Source organism: Pungitius pungitius, chromosome 2 (assembly GCF_949316345.1).
Source record: "Pungitius pungitius chromosome 2, fPunPun2.1, whole genome shotgun sequence".
Taxonomy (NCBI): Eukaryota; Metazoa; Chordata; class Actinopteri; order Perciformes; family Gasterosteidae; genus Pungitius; species Pungitius pungitius.
The window spans coordinates 1,447,071-1,467,069 of record NC_084901.1 but is presented as its reverse complement, the minus strand read 5'-3'; the positions used below and the strand labels follow the sequence as shown (position 1 = coordinate 1,467,069).

General features: G+C 45.9%; 1 protein-coding gene across 3 annotated transcripts in view; it reads left to right on the top strand.

Annotated features, from left to right (window-relative positions):
• LOC119211373 (plexin-B2-like) overlaps positions 1-19,999 on the top strand; it is a 58,169-nt gene that overhangs the window by 2,754 nt on the left and 35,416 nt on the right. For 2 of the 3 annotated variants that reach the window (XM_037462222.2, XM_037462220.2), the window contains exon 2: positions 15,039-15,090. The exons of the other annotated variant lie outside the window; for it this stretch is intronic. The gene's annotated coding sequence lies outside the window, so the exon portion shown is untranslated. The remainder of the gene's footprint in view (positions 1-15,038; positions 15,091-19,999) is intronic. 3 annotated transcript variants of the gene reach the window in all.

Below are 19,999 nucleotides of genomic sequence, written 5' to 3'. Positions count from 1 at the left end.
CAGAAACGTGTTTTCATTTGTCTCCTTTTCCCCGGCATGAAGCTACCTGTGTGTAGGTGTAAAAGTGACCCCCCCCCCTGTAACTCCTTTATACGGCTGTGTGTGTGTTGCAGATGACCTAGAAGTTTCCCTGGTTCCGCCCCCCTCAGTGTTCCTCTCTGCGGCTCTTTTTAATGTTGCATTTAATTTGAAGTACTTGTTCGTGGTCAAGTCGGCGTAAACGGCAATTTATACAAGAGCCTGGTTTCCATGACGACGTTGCTATGCTGCAAGGCTGCGCGACTTTTGAAGTTCTGGGTGGTGATTGGCGGGTTGGACTCGGGGGGGGGGGGGGCGGAGTCTCTTTTTCCAATTGTGCCTGAAAGCATCGCCGCTGGATGGGCGAATGTCTCGAGCTTCATCTGACCCCCCCCAGCACTCACAGGTGAGATCTGACTTTAAATCTTCCACCTGAGCAATGCATGATGGGAGTTGGAGAACAAGTCTGCGAGACACGGGCCTCCCTCATTTCCTGCAGTGTCTGGATAAAAGTTCACATTTGTGGTTTGTCAGTAAATAGTTGACTTAACTTTGCTCTCTAAACTCTGGCTCTTCCAGTGACTCTTTTAAATGTGTCACATCCCCTCCCTAAGAAGGATGTTTACAGTTACTATGGTTACTACAAACACACCCCTGTCTTTGAGAGGGATGGGGGGGGCGTTCTGCGTCCCCGGGTCTCGCCTCTCTGATACCGCCGCGTGACGTCCATCAGAGACGAGAGGCGGGACGAGTCATCACAAGGACGGAGGAGGAGAGACACAATGGCCCGATGATTAGTTTCATGTCGCACAATGCCTTTAATCACTTGCTCGTCTGGTCGCCTCAGTCACGCGTGGGCAGCCCCCCCCCCCCCCCCCCCCTACATGCAGAACACAAGAAGAATAAAGAGAAGTTACTTCATCTGAGAGAAGCTGGAGGCTTTTTAGTTTGAATATGATTTGAATAAAACAAGGTGCGTTTATCCATTGGATCATGTTGACTCACACGGGGGGGGGGGCGTTGGTCTTGTAATCCGTGTGGGTCCAAAGGTTGTGTTTGCAGCCACCCAACATCCACCCTTCGCTTTCTCTTCAATGATCCTCTCGAGCTGTGCCCCGGAACTCTGTCCGTCCCCCAGTTTCACTTCCAGTTGTGTTCCTGTGGTCCCTCGTGTGTGTCCTCCACCTTTCCTCCTGACCATGTGACTCTGTCTTTGTGTTTTTGTTTGTGACACTTTGGTCACATGTTGCTCTTAAAGGGTCCTCTGGGTGCGTTGTGAGGACCGCGGTGTGGTGTCCCTCTCGTCTCTTCAGGAAGCTTCAGACAGAAACCCACACAACGCACAAAGTGTGCGTTCAGGGGGAAAGAAGTGTTTAATGAACTGTGCTTTTGAGTTGCATTGTGGGACATTTCAATGGCTCCACCGTCAACTCAGATCCAATCTGTCTCTTTGTGAGTTGTATAACTTCATAGAGACGACAAAATAGTATAAAACTAACCCAATAATAACTTTATTTACTATGAAATGAGAACAAATTGTAATTTTAAAAATCCCCTTTTAACTGTATCCTCTCCTTTACACCCTGTGTCCTGTGTCCTCTCTCCTTTACAACCTGTGTCCTCTCTCCTTTACAACCTGTGTCCTCTCTCCTTTACACCCTCTGTCCTGTGTCCTCTCTCCTTTACACCCTCTGTCCTGTGTCCTCTCTCCTTTACACCCTCTGTCCTGTGTCCTCTCTCCTTTGCACCCTCTGTCCTGTGTCCTCTCTCCTTTACACCCTCTGTCCTGTGTCCTTTACACCCTCTGTCCTGTGTCCTCTCTCCTTTGCACCCTCTGTCCTGTATCCTCTCTCCTTTACACCCTCTGTCCTGTGTCCTTTACACCCTCTGTCCTGTGTCCTCTCTCCTTTACAACCTGTGTCCTGTGTCCTCTCTCCTTTACACCCTCTGTAAATAAAGGTGTTTTTCATTTCCTATTGAGTTGAAGCGCTTCTCGTTGTCCTCGTCGTGCAATCAACACGCCACCGTTCACTCAGTGACGGCAATCAACCGGCTGATTACAGAGCAACACGCTCATTTTAAAGCAGCAATCAACACGTTTATTCTTATTTCCCTTCATGTGGGCTTCCTCTTACGCTTAGTTAGGAGGCAGAGGGACCACATGAGGGTCATCACGTCATCATCGTACCTTCATACTCGGGTCCGGTCTCTGTTGAAGTTCACCCTTTAATTGGATTACTCTTACTTGTTTTATCTATTTATCTAACTCAGAGATGTCATGTGACGCCACTGTTTGAATAATCTGTTCATGAGGATTCTGATGTCTGGATTAGAGCTCCAGCTTCTCAGCGAGGTGAGCTGTGGTCGGGGCTGAAGGTCTCAGTAACGTTTGTCAAGTGCTTGTGTTTGGCTGCTGGAGAGAAGACACACACACACACACACACACACACACACACACACACACGGAGCGTGCTAATCTGTGTCAGTCAGTTCTTTCCACTGGATATGACAGAGTTAACCATGAATAAACCAGTTAAACACAGTAGCTGTTGTGTGTGTGTGTGTGTGTGTGTGTGTGTGTGTGAGCCCTCTAACCTGCTGGGTGAGAACTTTGAAATGTTGTCGTTTGGTGGAGACGTTCACAATGAAGTGACGTCACAACGTTCTTACCTTTTTAGCAGAGTCATGTGACGAGGAACGGACCAATCGCAGAGGGTTTCAGCAGCTGACCTTGTGGAAGGGCAGGTCGCCCTCGGGCAAGGCACCTTGCATGGTGCTTACGTCATGAAGAAAATAACAAATGTTGAATAAAACCATGAAGATGTTGGATTTAAAGGCTTTTCCAGGAAAACAACCTTTGTTTCAAATGAAATACCAAAGAGGTGTGAATATATCAGCTCTTTTGAGCCTTTTGGACAGAAATAGTTGACCTTGATTAACTTGAAGCTTCATAAAGTTTCTGCATGTGGACGTTTGGGTCTTGTGAGACGTCCTCAGAGCCTGATTACTGGCAGAGCGCTTGTTTTTGGTGTGTGAGTCACATCGAGGGTCACATGAACCCTCAGAAGTGTGTGTGTGTGTGTGTGTGTGTGTGTGCGCTTCACTTCCTGTGTGTTGGCCCTGTGCCTGTTTGACCTCCCATGATTTTGTCTCTCAGCATTCCTCCCTTTATTCCTCTCCTCCCTCTGGGCCTCTTTCTGGCTCTTCTTTTCTCTCCCTCTTTTGGGGTTTTCTTGTTGTTCCGTTCAAAAAAGAAAAGAAAAACATCCGCAAAGCCGCTTGAGAAGTTTTCTTTTCAGAACCTCCGCCTCTAGCGTTTAAATTCAGAAAAAGGGTCGGCTCTTATTACAGATGTTTTAGATTTCCTCTTTCATACTGGCCCATTAAAATGATGCTTTGTTTGCTGTCTTATTGGATTTTTGCTTTATCACAAAATCAGCACATCCTGCAGATGTTTTGCATTAAAATCCTTCCAGCAGGAGGAACCCCCCCCCCCGCCCGTGGGATTTTATTGTGAAATAATTACAGGAAGTGAGCGTAAGCCATGTAGTGTTATTGTGATGATGATCATACCATAATAACTTTAATTACTTTAACGTGTGTGTGTGTTGCAGCGTCCACACACCAACGTTGTGTGTAATATGTTTGACGGACATGTGATTAGTACAGAAGTCAGGTGACGCGTCCACGCGGGACGTGAACAGCGGCCTCCTGGGTGGAGGTTGCCCGTGCCGTAGATGGAGCTGCGTATCCACGGCAACGGGAGGTGGAGTGCAGAGAAAAGCTGTAGCATGTTTTTGTTTAACAGCTGATCTGAGGCCAGATGTTATTTCCTGTTTTTTTATTCATATTTTTTTAGAATGCTCAGATCAGCGGGTATTTCCTAGAGGAGTGTTTGTCTGACACCATCTCCTCCACCCTTTCGCCTCCGTCTCTCCACTCCGCGTCATGTGTTGAAGTCACATGGTTTCACTTTATTCAGCCTTTCTGTCAGCTTCCCCTTTTTTAATCGCCTCCTTTCCTCCACCCTTGTGCTCTCATGTTATTTACTTTCTTGACTCCTCCTCCTTCTTCATCACTTTTTTCATCTTTTCTTTTCTCCATTTAAGCTTTTTGAAACGATTGCTCTCCCTCTGGAACTAAAACAAGCAGAACATTTGTTGGATTAATTGAAAACCAACAAACCCAATCATGTTCTCTAGTTGCATGATGGGTAATTACGCCGGTCGGCGCTGATAAAAATTCTTCATGCATCTTGCCCTCCAATAAGCTTAATGTCAGTTTAACGAGGGGGGGGGGGCAGAGATGCCTTAAAGTGTAAAATCATTCACTTTACATTTGTTAATCTCATCGAGTAACAAAAGAGGAAAATATGTGAATAACAAAGGCAGAACTTTGTTTTAATCTGAGAGTGCAAACAGGAAGTAGTTTGACCCTCGATGGAAACACTGTTTTACATCATAAACAGTAAGTTCACACGGGTTTAAAAGCTTTAAGGAGTGGATTCAGTGTGAGTATCAATGAACATTGAACTCCGTTAAAGTGAACTAAGGAGCGGCTTTGGACCGAGTGTGTTAATCAACACTCGGTCCAAAGGTCCAACGTGAATTTAATAAGTAAACAAGGCTCAAAGCGCGTCGGGGTCGAACGCTTTGTCGAGTTCAAGGTCCGCCGGATGTTTCTGCTCCGAGACCAAGGGTTCTGTGGAGTAACCGATGGAAACGGGGGATAAAAGAATGAGGCTCCGCAGGGGGCCACATGGATCCAAATACACTGTGTGTGTGTGTGTGTGTGTCGATGCCAACAAGCACACTTCTGACCGGCTCCCAAAAACGAGCTCCTCCCGCCATTTCTTTTTTAGCTGACAGCCGCTCGTTTTTAAGAAATAGTTTCATACTTCGTCGTATTTCTGCCGTGTTTGAAACGTGTAAAATAGTGAACATTTTTCCCAAAATGTCAAACCATTCATCTTGCAAACTGAATCCTGAAAAGCTTCTAAAAGTTTCATGAAATACTTGTGTGTGACATTTGAATTATTATTATTATTTTTTTTGGAGGGTTTAAACTGGTTAAATTCGCCTGTTCAGCTTCCTGAAAAGATAAATGCGCATCGTGGTACATCTTCAAAGAGCTCGTATCTGATCCGTGTGGCGAGCCGGCTCCACGACGCCGCCATCGATCAGACGGCCCGCAGGTGGAGGCGCCGTCTCTCGCGCCCAAACCTTCCCCAAATAGTCTCCACGTTCTGGTCTCTGTTTCGGGGTGTTTAGTATCCATGGTGATGGGGAAAGTGGGTTGTTTTGTGTCCTCATTGTGCCGTTGGATGTGTAGACTCTGATCTTTCACTGTTTCTGTCCTTTAAAGCTGCAGAAATGAACCTTCGCTCTGCGTCCACATCTCGCTTGGCTCAAACCATTTAAAACATCAAACATTTCCCATAATGCAACTGCACACACAGCCGGTGTTGATGCATCCTCTCATTATGAACGAAATATCGTCTTTAAGGTGCCGACGGCTGTACTTAGTGCTTTACCTGCTCTGACCACACGCTTCAGTTCATGATCAGCAGGTTAAAGGAACCAAAACACGTCTAGACTTCTTAAACACGGGCTGCTGATTCATTGGTTTCGCTCCTCCTTTAAAGTCCAGGTGGTTGGCGAGCACCTGAGAAACCCAATGAGTTGAACTGGGAGCGGGAGGAAGCCCGTGTTGGATGAACTCGTTTTATTTCCCTCCGTCGAGCAGCGAAATCAATTTGACGCTTTCTAAACATCATGAATAATATTTCCAAATTGCTCTTAAAAATGATGCCAAGCGATCTTCTAAAAGCTTGTGTCATTTTCTTCTGCGGTTAAATCCCTGATCCTCCCCCTGAGGTCGATTCCCAGTCATCCTTAAGGTGTCCGTTTAGGCAAATTCCCAATAACCTCTAGAATGGAGGAGAGTTTCCCATCAGCCGCCATCATTCACCAGATAACAAAGGCCTGTTATTATTTCTTCTTACTTTGGGATGATGCTGGAAAAAGGGGTCACATGGGTTCAACTGAGCCCCACAGTCCTGGGTTTGTGTTTTAAGGAACCTGTAGTACATTAAAGGGACTAGTAGAGAGAAGCTAAAAGATGCATCCTGTGTAGTGACCAGCAGGGGGCGACTCCTCTGCTCCCGTAGACGTCTATGAGGAAATGACTCTACTTCTGTGTAGTGACCAGCAGGGGGCGACTCCTCTGCTCCCGTAGACGTCTATGAGGAAAGGACTCTACTTCTGTGTAGTGACCAGCAGGGGGCGACTCCTCTGCTCCCATAGACGTCTATGAGGAAATGACTCCACTTCTCTCCTGATTTACTCCCTCAGTAAACATGAGTTGATGGACTCCGTGGCTCAGACTGTTCAGCCGTTCATCTGGTCTTCACTCCGCAGATCGATTTGAAGATTGAAACCCGGCCGTGGGGGGGGGGGGGGGACGAGAGGAGATGGAAGCCCTGCTCACGTTTATCAGAGGGTTGTGAAGCCGACTGAAGGAGTGATGATGAGATGCAGCTCGGTGGCTTCCTGATGGCCTACGACATCTCAGTCACTGTGATTTCACTGACTGAGGAGCGCCCCCCCCACCCTTAGCAGAGAGGGATACGGGAGGTGTGATGTGGGTGTAGCCACTGCCGAGGGGGGAGGCTGTGATGAGACGCAGAGGAAGAAGCACTCGGACCAATACAAGAGAGTCTGACTTTCAGATGTCGGCGTTGATCATTAAAACCTTCTGGGTGTGTAGTTTGTGAAGCTGGAGGTCTCTGCAGGTCCTGCTCAGAATGACGTGCACCGCACGTTGGAAGGACCGGATCTCTCTCCTGTGTCCAATCCGGATCCGTCTTTGATCCGGAGAAGAGAGCCGCAGGCCGAGATTAAGATTAAGCCCCGCCCGCGCATCGCTGCTCTTCTACCCACCCCCCCCCCCCCCCCCCCAAAGGTCTATTTAAACCCAGGAGGACCTTCAGAGCTGAAGAGGACCAGCGTGTTGCCCCATCGGCTCCGAGCTTGTTAACCTCTCAGAGCTCCTGCTGGATCCTGATTGATTATCTGGTATCAAACGATGTGGCTTTAAAAAACGCACAAACCCGAGGCATCGATCGCACAACGCAGGTATTCTGCTAGTGGAGCTTCAGCCTAATGAACTCCTGAACGGCCAGGGGGGGGTTTAATAAGACGGAGGGCGGGATGGGGGTGTCTGTGTGTGTGTGTGTCCAGCTGGTGGCCACTGATAGATCGCTCAGAAGCAAACCTGGAGCTGCTTATTAGTTCTGCCCGGCGCTCCGATGTGTAATTAACCGAGATGTTATAGTTTCAATAAAAATGAAATGAGTCTGCTGGCCACATAAAAAGCATATTTCTTTTTCTTTTTTAAGTTGATGTGTGTCTTTTGGCTTCTGAGATGGTTCCCCGTACTGTGGTATCTAGCAGTAATGTGTGTACGTACCCTCCAGCTGTCACTCATCTCGTGATGGAACCCATCAAACTGATTGTAACCATTTAACGGGACTCATGCTGCTTGGATACAGAGGAGTTACATTGAGACGCTTTGTGGCTGATATTTATTCATTGGACCTCATCAGGAAAGTCAAGGTCATTCAATGATTAGAGCTCATGAGCTGGTCCAAACTGTAGAGGTGTTCTGCATTGTTTCGGGGGGGGGGGGGGGTGGTTCTCCCCTCGCTGCAGGCCTCTCCTTCCTCTGGCGTTTGTCTCGCTCGCTTTGAAATGAGCAGGATTTGAAAGACGATCCCGTCTTAAAGTCTGCCGACGTGGCAAAAAAACCTAGTCAGCAGTGAAATGATGAGACTCCGACAAATCTACTTCTGAATAAGGAGTTTATAATCTTGCATCCTCTCAGATTGCAGCTTTTACTTTGAGTGCCATAACTAGTCAGCCGATTGCACATAATAATTAAATAACAACTAATAATTAGAATAATAACTCGTTGTTAGAGTGAAAGCGTAAAGAGTCTTTCCTCTTTTGAGTTCTGCAGCTGAACATTACAGGACTTCAAATGGAAGACATTCACAGTATCACAAAGGATCAATAGCACCTTGTGGAAAGTTCTCGAGGCGGGTAATCACATTTGCCCCCCCCCCCCCCCCCCCCCTTCATGTGAACATGAGACGCTGATGTGAGGGCGCGCCATGTTCTCCTAACGCAGTGATGTTCCTCCTCATCCAGCTCCAGTAGTCGCACACGCCTGGTAGTCAATGTTGACCTTTTTCTTATTAAATGTGATGTCACTGCGGCTGATACTGATTGATTTCATAATGGAGTAAAAAATGTCAAATTAAAATACTCCGTCAGAGTTCCTGTTCCTTTAAATGTAGTATATAATAAGTAAACTTGCATCATAGCAATAAGAGTACAGCTAACTGAAATAGAATAAAGCTTTCAAAGGTGAAAATATAAAGTGACACTGAGGTTATTGCTGTATGATGATGTCATAAAACATCATATTGCTCATAATCAGGTGTGTGTGTGTGTGTGTGTGTGTGTGTGTGTGTGTGTGTTATAGCTGAACCCGGCTGAGCTGCTGCTCTTCAAAGGCTGCAGTGAAATATCTTAATCGGATGCTGCTCAGACTCGACGTTGTAATTACGTCCCAACACATTCCTGTCTGCACGCTGTGTGTGTGTGTGTGTGTGTGTGTGTGTGTGTGTGTGTGTGTGTGTGTACGGGGCTGTAGGTTGGGCGTTTACAGTTGTCTCTCTGGGAGGTTTAAGCTGCATGTTATATCACGTTAACATTGTGTTTGTGCTATTGATGTTTGTGTGGGATGTTGGTGTGATGTTTACACACGTGTGTGTGTGTGTGTGTGTGTGTGTGTGTGTGTGTGTGTGTGTGTGTGTGTGTGTGTGTGTGTGTGTGTGTGTGTGTGTGTGTGTGTGTGTGTGTGTGTGTGTGTGTGTGTGTGTGTGTGTGTGTGTGTGTGTGTGTGTGTGTGTGTGTGTGTGTGTGTGTGTGTGTGTGTGTGTGTGTGTGTGTGTGTGTGTGTGTGTGTGTGTGTGTGTGTGTGTGTGTGTGTGTGTGTGTGTGTGTGTGTGTGTGTGTGTGTGTGTGTGTGTGTGTGTGTGTGTGTGTGTGTGTGTGTGCGCGCGCGCGTCACGGTGGATTAACCACGGAGACGGAGCTGTAACATTGAGGCTGTGAAGGAGACATTTTCAGAGAGAAGAACGAGAGCAGACAGACGATGAAAATAAAGCTTCTAATTCTAAAGACATTTTGGGCTCTAAGGAGCAAATAAACTACAGGCGTCGTTAATTAGGTCTCAATTCTAAAAGTTTTCTTCTGTGAGCTGAACTCTTGCATATTAGGAGGTGATTGTTTGTGTTTAAGAGGGAAACTAATCCCTCTGAGCTCCTGAAGGTATTTCATAATCCTCACCTGCTTCCTGTCAGGTGGACCTTTATTTTGAAAAGACGCTAAACATGTGTTGAGCAGAAATGTTGCTGAACTTTGGTACGAAAAGTCTTTGTCTTTGTCGACTTAAAGGATCGATTCGTTTAAACCGGTCGCCCATCTCGCCGTCGACGCCGTTGACACCGACCACCTTTCAGCCCCAACGCACCGCTACCGGCGGCTCGGCTGCTTCTGGAACGACATCAAACAGCCACCGCCGTTTCCCCGCGTTTCATCATTGACTGAAGGTGACTCGTTAGAGGCCTTCAGCTCTGTGAGCTCGGATTAGAAGCCGCCAGCACAAGGGATGATTCACGTGTGTGTGTGTGTGTGTGTGTGTGTGTGTGTTTACATGCAGGTTTCACAACATGTTGAACCTTAAGTCTCGTTCCCTTGATCGTCCTCCTTCATGCTGCCTGTTCCCTGGTCTTTTAAGTCGTGCCTGCTTGCCTCGTCCACTTCTCCTCGCAGTCGTCATTTGATGCTCTCATCCGTATCCCACGGGTGGGGGGGGGGGGATTTAAAGACTGTGGGCGTCGACTCCCTTTCTTTGATTGGATTTCCAGCCCAGAGTTTACCAGAGTAACTCAACACCGAGCCGGGGAGCGTTCCATTTTCGCTGGGCTCTTTTCCGGGGCGAGGCTCCCGACTCTGGCCACGCCCCCTCGGCAGTGACGTCACAGTGCGCCCGCCGTACCCCGAGTGCATTTGTGCATCACGTCCATCAAGTCCATGGGACCTTTATTTCATTAAATCTATTCTGAAATAAGTGTGGCGACACCTCAAGGTCCTCTCTGCTCGTACAAAGGCATCGTTTCTAAAGGGGCGTCGTCATGGAGACAAAGTTCACGGAGGCATGTTGCTAGATGTCCCAAGGACACTGAAGGTTACTCCTGGTAAGTAAAGACTTGATCAGGATCTGGGCCACGCTCTGGAAGGTCAGCGGGTGTGAAGGTACGCAAAGCGCGGCGGAACGCACTGGGGCGCCGCTGCGTGGAGTCGACCCGGTTTGATCGATCCCTCGGGTTTGTGCTTTTGTATATAAGCGTATAAAAGATAAAGGGACGAGTAGAATAAATAGCTGTACATGGATGTGGTTGAATAGCACATGAATGTTGAAATGTTTGTCGCTATAGTAACACAACCTGAGGAATCTTTATTCAGCAAACTGCCCGTCGCCATCTTTGTTTTTTTATGCAACCAGAGAACAGGAAGTTACCATATTTGGTGGTTTATGTATCTATGGTACCTGTCAATCAGTGTGTAGCTCCGCCCCAAAGCATCGCCTGCTCAAAATGTAGCTTCATTTATGATCATAACGCTGTATTGAAGAAGCCTTTTGGATGAATACAATAATCAACCAGGCCCCGTGGAACCTGGATCAAGATCACAAGACCACAAACGCCATTAAGTCCTTTTTCTATCGATGGTTAGTGTGAAGCTTAAAAACACACTCGGGGGGGGGGGTCGAGTGTTCTGACCGGGGGCTGATTGGCAGCGTAGGTGGTTGATTAGTTCAGTCCAGATTACATGGACCACTGAAGTCTGATTGGGCTGAGTCAGGGAAAAAGTACAAAGCTGAGTGTTTCCTCCATTAAGTGTGTGTGTGTGTGTGTGTGTGTGTGCGTGTGTGTGTGCGCGCTTGTCTCCTCTAAAGTTCACTTCCACTCGGCTCATTTTTTAGCCGTTTCTCTGCATAATTAACCTTCCTTCAAACGACGCTTTGCAGCTCATGACTTCTTCTCGGTGTTTTAACACTAACTGAGCACTCAGAAACCCAACAATGAAGCCCCCCCCCCCCCGTTTCTCAACATATTACTGATTTAAGAGTGTGTATTTATGTAAGCGTGATCTGCTACCAACAACTTTAAGTAGGTTTACTATTCGTTGCAATACGACAAAGCGCACTCTAATAAATCCAATTATTCCGATACACAAGTAGATGTAGAGTTTGGGGAAACTGTGCTTCATTTAGTGGACGGAGGCTCGGTGTGTTGTCATCGTTGTGTGTCTGAGAGTTTGTGTGTCTGCGAGGGGAGCTGCAGCCTGTGATGCACTTACATCACAGTCTCAAACCAGACTTCAGCCCCCCCTCATTCACCTTGATCTCTATTGGTTATAGCTTGAATACAAAATCTCATTATATATATAATTCAGCATTTAATAGAGTATTTTATGAAGAGTCAGGAATTTGAATTCAGACACAGCAATGCTGGAGGTGACTAATGGGGAAGTCATAGGTAATAATATAAAATATATATATGAAGACAATTGTCTGTGGATGTGCTGCTGCATATAAAAATAAATGTGTGATCCGTGTCTCTCATCTCGCCTCCTTTATTAAATCCCAGCGTTCGGGGGGGAATCAGCGGCATTGAGCGGGTTGAATGTGCTGCTGATGAGACCTCCTGCTGATAACGGCTCTTTCACCCAGTCTTTGGAGGCTTTGGATGGTGTGTTTTTAGCAATGTTTAATTCTTTGTGCTTGATTGAGCCGGGCAGGGGGGCAGGGGGGCGAGGTGATGGGGGTGATGGAGGCTACAGGGGTGAAACTTTATCGCCAAAATCTTTGTTGCTTTTGTCTGATATTTTCTGACATTTGAAAAACAAAACGATCCAAAAGGATAATCGAGATGAAAGGTTCCACGGAGGGAAAATGGCCGACGGGATGTTAGGAATGTGCTGTAAGGAATGTGAGGAATGAACCGAGGCGTCGTCCTCCAGCGGATACGGTTCTGATGACCCGTAGACACCAGTGTGCACGAGGGAGACGTTGGGGGAGGAAGGGGGGAGGTTCCTGTTGAAATTCGTCTGCTCTCCGTGATTCTCTTCTCGTCCAAACGTTCCTCCTGTGTGGTTAAAAACACTCAAACCAGCGGCGCTCTGTTCCAGCGCAATGCATTGTGGGACGTTACGTCGGCAGATTGTAAAAGATTCCTCTGCTTTTGTTGGTTAGATCCATAAAGGCAGTAAACATACGAAGGGCCTCACACGGGTACACACACTGGTTTGTTTATGTGAGTGTGTGTGTGTCACATGACACTAAACAGAAGAGGTCTGCTTTGCTTCGAGCTGATGAAGAGGAGGAAGAGGAGGAGAGAGGGGATGCAAACAGAGCGGTGGTGTGTTGTTTGGGAAACCGGTCAAGAGGAAGTTCAGTGTTTTTTTTATTTATTTTTTATTTTAAGTGTGTATTTTGTGTGTGTGTGTGAATAACTTAATTCCACAGGGAGGCCAAAGCGCCTCAGTTTCCTGTCCTAATTGCTCGAATACACAATACACAAATAAGCCTCTACACACACACACACACACACGTCCAACCAGTCATTTCCACATGCCATGTCTAGAAAGGACTTAACGTTCCTCTTTTATTTTGACGGAATGGCTCGTCAAGCTTCTTCTTCACGGTATTTAAACACACGTCATTTTCAGTGTTTATTTTGTTTTTCCTCCTCTTGTTTTCCTCGACTCTTTCCAGTGTTTCACCTCCAACACATTTCACATGTGGTCGTTCGTCTGCTTTTAGAATATCGTGCACCCAGAAGTCAATCTTAACAGTCACGCATCATTTAAACAGGAAAACTGATAATCAGGAATCAGGAATAGTCCCTTTTTTGGTTTTGCCTAAATTAGGAAACACCGGATTCAACCAAGAAATAACTTGTCATATTAAACAGAATGTTGAGGCTTCAGCCGTCACTAAACTAACTACACTTTGAGTTTGGAAAACAAACAAGTAAACAAACTGCCAAAAGTAGTAAAAAGAAAAAAAAACAACATTTCTGATTTTTGCCGGCGGATTCTCTCAAATATAAATGTGTGTTTGTGTGTGTGTGTTGACGTTCAACCAAAGCCGGGCCATAAATCATAATAATAATAATATGTGGGAAATGTTTTTGTTCAAGTTTATTCTTCAAATCCCACTTACACGCTGGCCCTCTTTGCCCTTTTCTCTCTGATTCACAGCCGGTTAGTTGTGTCTAGAAGAAAAGCGGAGTGGAAATGATGAAAGGTCAGAGGAGGTCGCGCTGAGAGCAGGACGCACAACAACCCTCAAAGTGAATCTTTCAAGATTCTCTGTTAGAAAGAAGCTCTCCTCCTCGTCGTAATGTAGAAAGACAAAACATTTCTCACTATTTACGTATTTTAAGTCCTCAATGAGCTTCACCTTTTCGTGACCGCTAACGTTAGCTAGAGAAGCGAACGTTAGCTTGGAGAAGCGAACGTTAGCTTGGAGAAGCGAACGTTAGCTTGGAGAAGCGAACGTTAGCTAGAGACGCAAACGTTGGCTTGGAGACGCGAACGTTAGCTAGCTGAAGCAGAAAGTCACTTTGATACGTTTAAAAAAAAAAAAAAACTCAGTTTACTGACCAAAGACGTATTTTGAGAAAGGAAGGACTTTTAAATGTAACAACGTGGTATAAAATGCTGAATGTTGGTTATTTTTCTTCCACCACATAACTCCATTTGATTGTAAACGCCTGTGATGAATATTCATTTTTCTTTTGAGGTACTTCCTGAAGATGGAAGGAAACATTGTGTTGACTGACACGTCGCCATCTGGATGTTTAGATGTGTGATGTTAGATGCTCGAACATATGGACACACACACACACATACACACTCGCGTGAAAAACAAACAAACAACCAAGCACGCACACACATGTGAGCGAGTGGGGCTCTGCTGCCCAGAGGCATATGGCTCTTTGAGATGGAGTGGAGACAGACGGGGCCATTCTGTTGGATGGAACCGAGGGCCTCCACGCTGTCAGAAGTGCTGCCAAACATACTACAACACACACACAGACGCACACACGCAAAGTCTCGCCTCACGAGCCACTTTGCTGCTTGTTTCAATGGGAAGTGAAAGGCGAAATTCACTTGTGTTCCTGCAGGAGAGTCTCTTACGTTGGTGTTTTCATTTACTGACGATTACTTTTGACGGATCACAAATGAGTCGAATGAGACTTTTGTTCACGTCGGTGGAATCGAATACTTTTGCAGCCAGAACTTTGGTCTTGTGATGAACCGAGTACTTCATCACCTTCAAGTGGGGACAAGAATCCTCGTTGTCCAGCTGAGGAAGCTCTTAAAAAGCCTCTTGGATCATCCCAAAACTAACTAACCGTATACATGTAGTTCAGGGTTGTACTGCTCAATCAATGCTTGCAGTGGAGCATTTGGAGTATGTGTACCTGCTCTTTGTTCCCATGCTCTCGCTGTGTCTGTGGCTTCTGGTGTGTTCGGATGTCTCATTATGGAGATTACTTCCCTAATTGATTCCTCCTTCATCCCCTCAGTGAAAGAGTCCCTCTTTATTTCAGAGCTTATGCGCATGAACGCTATCATCGGGAGAGAAAAATGGAGCATGAAAATGCCTTTAGTTGAATTCCTGCCCTCATCAGTGGGTCTGTTTAAACAGGCACAACTTGTTATTATTCTGATGGATAAAAAAAGATCTCTGGCAGGTTTTACTGAATTAATTAACATTGCTGTAACTGTTCGGTTATTCACTTTGCTTCACAATATCACCCTCAAAGAGCGATGCACGCATAAATAACACACTTTGTGTTTGTGTGTCTCTTTTAGGAGAGTCAGGTGGTCGATGACATCAGAGATCCACGGCCTGGACGCTGATCAGGTAGCGACGCTTTTATTCTAAAACTGTACCTTTTTTATAAAGTTGCGTCTGGTCAAACTACTTTGTCTTCTCGTGTGGTTGGTATTGTCCCGCAGTGCGGGGGGGGTTCATGGATTTGTTTTGTGTGAGGGGTGCGGGGGGGTTAATTGGAGGCTTCAGGCTGTTTTACAGAAATGAATTCTTGCAGAGACCCTGCTGCCCCTTCTCACATATCAGCCAATTACTGACACTCTCCACACACCCTCGCTCTCCTATTGTGTCCCTTCTCGCCTTCTATGTGAACTCCAAAGCTTTAATGTACAAAAACAACCGACATTATACATTCTTCTTCTTCCTCTGTGGTCCAATGATGAAGAAAACCAACAAAAGAATAAGAACAAACAGCCAAACTATTTTAACCCCTAAAAGTTCAGACCATGAAGAAATGTCTTCAGTTCATAGATTCAATGAAAGAGACACACACACACACACACACACACACACACAGCAGCTTCGGGTTCAGTGCATGTTACGCTGAGTGTGGGGACAGACACGTCTCATCTCGCGTCCACATTGTGTAGTCCCTTTGTGCTGATTGTGGACTCTTCCTGGGGGGGGGGCAGCCAGGTGTGAATGGAGAAAAAGACCCGGGTGTGGTCTCGTTCTGGAGGTCACACCCAGCTCTGACGTAGCCCATCCCTCCAGCATTGAAGTGGGTGGAGGTACTCTTTGAGTCGCTTGTTATGATATATTATTATTTCTATATAATCTAAATATCAATAGAGAGCGTAGAAGATGACTTGACTTCATTTAGTTTTTAATGACTTGATATTATTTGGAAGTAGTTGGTCTTTAACTCTGTTTTAGGGGGATTTTTATGCGATAGAGGAGTCATTTAGCAGGCTTTAGCATCGTGGCGCTATTAATGAGGTAGAAGCACCGGTCCAGATGTGTCGATGTGGCCCTTCAGGACCTCAGACTAGATCAAAACGGATCCGCCTCCGTCTGCCAACTTGGATTCAATTAAACCCACCTTCTGTCTTCCATCCATCAGTTTCCCTCTTGCCTCCATGTTTTTAATAACCGCCCCCCCCCCCCCCCGACCCCTCCACCCGCCTGGTTGTGTTAAACAATGTGTGCGTTTTATTGGTTCTTGTTCCCTTTAAACGGCTTTGTTTCCTCAGCATTCCTCAGGAGCTTGTACCTTGTCAATCCTCGAAAAAGCAAACGTGTGTGTGTGTGTGTGTGTTTGTGTGTTTCATATATCCATTTCTCACATTCATACTCAAGGAGTAAAGTCCTGCTCAGCTGACTCACTTGTTCATATTTGACTATTTGAGGTTTCCTGGTTCCTGGAGTCGTGGAATTAGTGAGAGGAAAATAAAGAAAAAACATCCCCCTGATCTTTAAATCTTGAACTTTGGTACCAAACAGCAGATTCTGTCCAGAAAATAAACGCATGCATCGATCGAACTGTGAACGGATGAATTTCTCCAGAGGTTCAGTAACCAGAAGAATAAGGGGAGCTTTAAAGGAGGCTTCATTGTCTCCTTCTCCTCTGATCTCCCCAGGTCTGCTGCTGCTGGAGCTTCACTCTCGCTTCACTAGCTTCACTTTTGCCAGAGGTTCGTCTGGAGTCCATTTTTGTCTTCACGCACACACACACACACACACACAGAGGGAGATGGTGAACATCTCCTCTGACCTGACGGGACTGCGTGTGTCAGTCTTTTTCATTAAACCCCTCATTGGCTCATTAATCCAAAGCCTTATTGATGCTGATAGTTGAAGGGAGGATTGAAGGAATAGTGGAACGAGGGATTGAGGGAGGAAGGAAAGGAAGAAATGGTCAAAGGATGGAAGGAAGGAAGGGAGTGAAAGAATGGTAAGAGTAATGTGAGTAAGGAAGGAGGTAAGGGAAGATGGAAGGGGGGCTAGGGTGGAAGGGTGGAAGGGATGAAGACTAAGAGGAAAGGATTGAAGGAAAGGAGGAATAATGGAATAAAGAGAAAGCAATGTAGGATTAGAAGAAGGTAAAAGTGTGTGTGTGTTAGAGGGCGTGGGTGAAGGCATGCTCAATGTGTGGTTTGTTTTCTTCTTCTATGGCTTGTGTCTCTTTGTGGTGGAAAGCTCTTTTTCTTTGGACCAAAGAAGAAAAAGTTGGTCTGCTTTTTTTATTCTTCTAAATATGTTCTTTGTTTATTTACTCATAATTGTGTGACTGTTGTTTCTCTCATGCTTTCTATCAGTTCATTTATCTTCTCCTTTACAGGGTTTCAGTGGAACATCTGGTTCTGATTTCAGTCTTTTTTTGACAGTGATGCAGAGTTTCCTTCAGTAAATCTATCCGACGGCTGATTGTTGTTCACAGATCGGTTACTTTTTGAAAGAGGCACAATAGACTCGCTGTGTGGAGTCGCACTGTGAAACCCACCTTCATCAGTAGAGAGGATGGTGAGCGAGTAAACAGACTTTCACCCAGGAGACCTCTGTTTGAGTCCTGTGTGACATCAGCGGGAAATTATTCTACTGTGGGACTTTGTTACCGACTGTGTGTAGTTAACGACAACGCAACAAGCTTGTTTTAATCAACATTAATGTCTTATCCAAAGTGTTGCCTAAAGAGTCCATTTTGCATTATACATGCAACCAGCAGAGGTTGTTGTAACTCTGCCCATTGCTGGCCCAACTTCGGCTGGTAGTTGACCCCTGGTTGGCCTTTAGTTAGCATTTGGTTAGCCTGTAGTCGGTTAGCCCGTAGCTAGCTTGTAGTTAGCTTGTAGTTAGCCTGTAGTTAGCCTGTAGTTTGCCTGTATTTGGCCTGTGGTTAGGCCATAGTTAGCTTGTAGTCAGCCTGTGGTTAGTCTGTAGTTTGCCTGTGGTTACCCCGTAGTTAGCTTGTAGTTAGCCTGTGTTTAGCTTGTACTTAGCTTGTAGTTAGCCTGTGTTTAGCCTGTGGTTAGCCCATAGTTAGTTTGTAGTTAGCCTGTGGTTAGGCTGTAGTTGGTTAGCTTGTAGTTAGCCTGTGGTTAGCCCGTAGTTAGCTTGTAGTTAGCCTGTGGTTAGCCTCCCGTTGGCCTGTAGTGGGCACACAGTCGCCGGCTAGTGTTTCCTTTCAAGCCTTTGCAGAGGACTCGTGCACAGCGGCACTTTGTTGTCACCCAGCCGAGAGCCGACTGCTTTCGCCCCTTTTGAGTCCTTGTTTGGCGTCTGAGTGGGGAATACCTGGAGCCCATGTTTTTATTCCATGTGAACTTTTCAAAGTGAGGCGTGGAAGAAGGGAAAGTACTGAAGCAGACTCTCTAAGCTGTCTGCTGCATCTGAGCTTTTATGGACAACAGCAGGAACCCTCCCTGCCTCTGAGGGCTTTAACGGCTTACCTCACTGCTCTCCATTACTCTCCTCCTCCTTCCTGACTTCTGAAGTGTGTGTGTGTGTGTGTGTGTGTGTGTGTGTGTGTGTGTGTGTGTGTGTGTGTGTGTGTGTGTGTGTGTGTGTGTGTGTGTGTGTGTGTGTGTGTGTGTGTGTGTGTGTGTGTGTGTGTGTGTGTGTGTGTGTGTGTGTGTGTGTGTGTGGCTTGATGTGTTCCACATGTGGAGATCTGGGAGAAGCGTCGCTGAGTAAATGACGAGTGTCCTCCCCCCTCGTTTGCTTTGTTTTCTTTAGTCTTCGATCATGAATTATTTATTACTTAACATTTTTTAGGGTACTTTTGAAGTGTCTTAAAAATAGAATTTAATGCTTTAACAGAAGAGGCATTTCTGTCTGGAGAAGCTTTGTTATTGACCTTGGACACGGCGGTCTGCTGTGACACATTTAGCTTTAGTTTCTTATTCTTCTGAGCTTTCCAGCAGTGCGACATGGCGTGAGGTTAAAAGGAGGGCTTTCCTTCTGCTAAAAACATCAATGCTAAAACTCAAGCAGGTTTGTGGTTTATTCACCTTTCAGTTTTCACCACAATCGACTTTATTGATCAGAGTCCTGCTTTGTGTCGCCCCTGAAGTCCGGTTCTGATCTTTGAAAAAACAGAATTGATTCAATAGAAGCCTCCACAGGCCGAGAGAAAGCCCAGAAAATACCACCAAGACCCACAGCTGCACAACTGAATACAATCTGTACAAGTGGAATCTGTTCTAAAAGAAAGTGACAGATGGCTGATTGGAGTATAGATGGTTGTAGCCCGACATGATCATTTAATTAAAAACACACATAGACACACACTGCTGGAGCCACGAGGAGTTTAAACTTGGTGGAGTGTCATCGGAATCAATGAACTGGGATGTTAATGCACAGACCGTAGGAGCGCGCGCACACACACACACACACACACACACTGTCATGTAAGAGCTCAGACAAATCAAGTGAAAGGACATGAAATGCATCGTGATAATTACAAACACGCTGCGTTCATCCTTTCAGACGACTTCCTAACTCCGTGCGTGCGTGAGTTTGTGTCTGTGTGTGTGTGTTTGTGCGTGCGACAAGGCTGTGGCCTGTGACAAACGTGTGTTTTCTTTCGACTTCTCATCAGGAAGCGTGAATGCCTCCAGTCTGTGGTGTGTGTTTTTTAATCTTCCCCATTCACATATTCTTCGTGAGCATCTGGAAGGATTTATTGTGAGAATGAAATTATTCTCTGAAGATTATCTCCCTTTAGTGTGTGTGTGTGTGTGTGTGTGTGTGTGTGTGTGTGTGTGTGTGTGTGTGTGTGTGTGTGTGTGTGTGTGTGTGTGTGTGTGTGTGTGTGTGTGTGTGTGTGTGTGTGTGTGTGTGTTTTAACAAGCGTACACTTCTTCTTTTCAACTAATCAAACATTTTCCCAGAGCTTCTTCAGGAGGGAATGAGTGAGATCGAGTAAGACTATTTTCTAAAGGTTTTTTCATGTTTTCCGGTTCACTATCTCTGTCCTACTCATCCTCCATATCTGCTA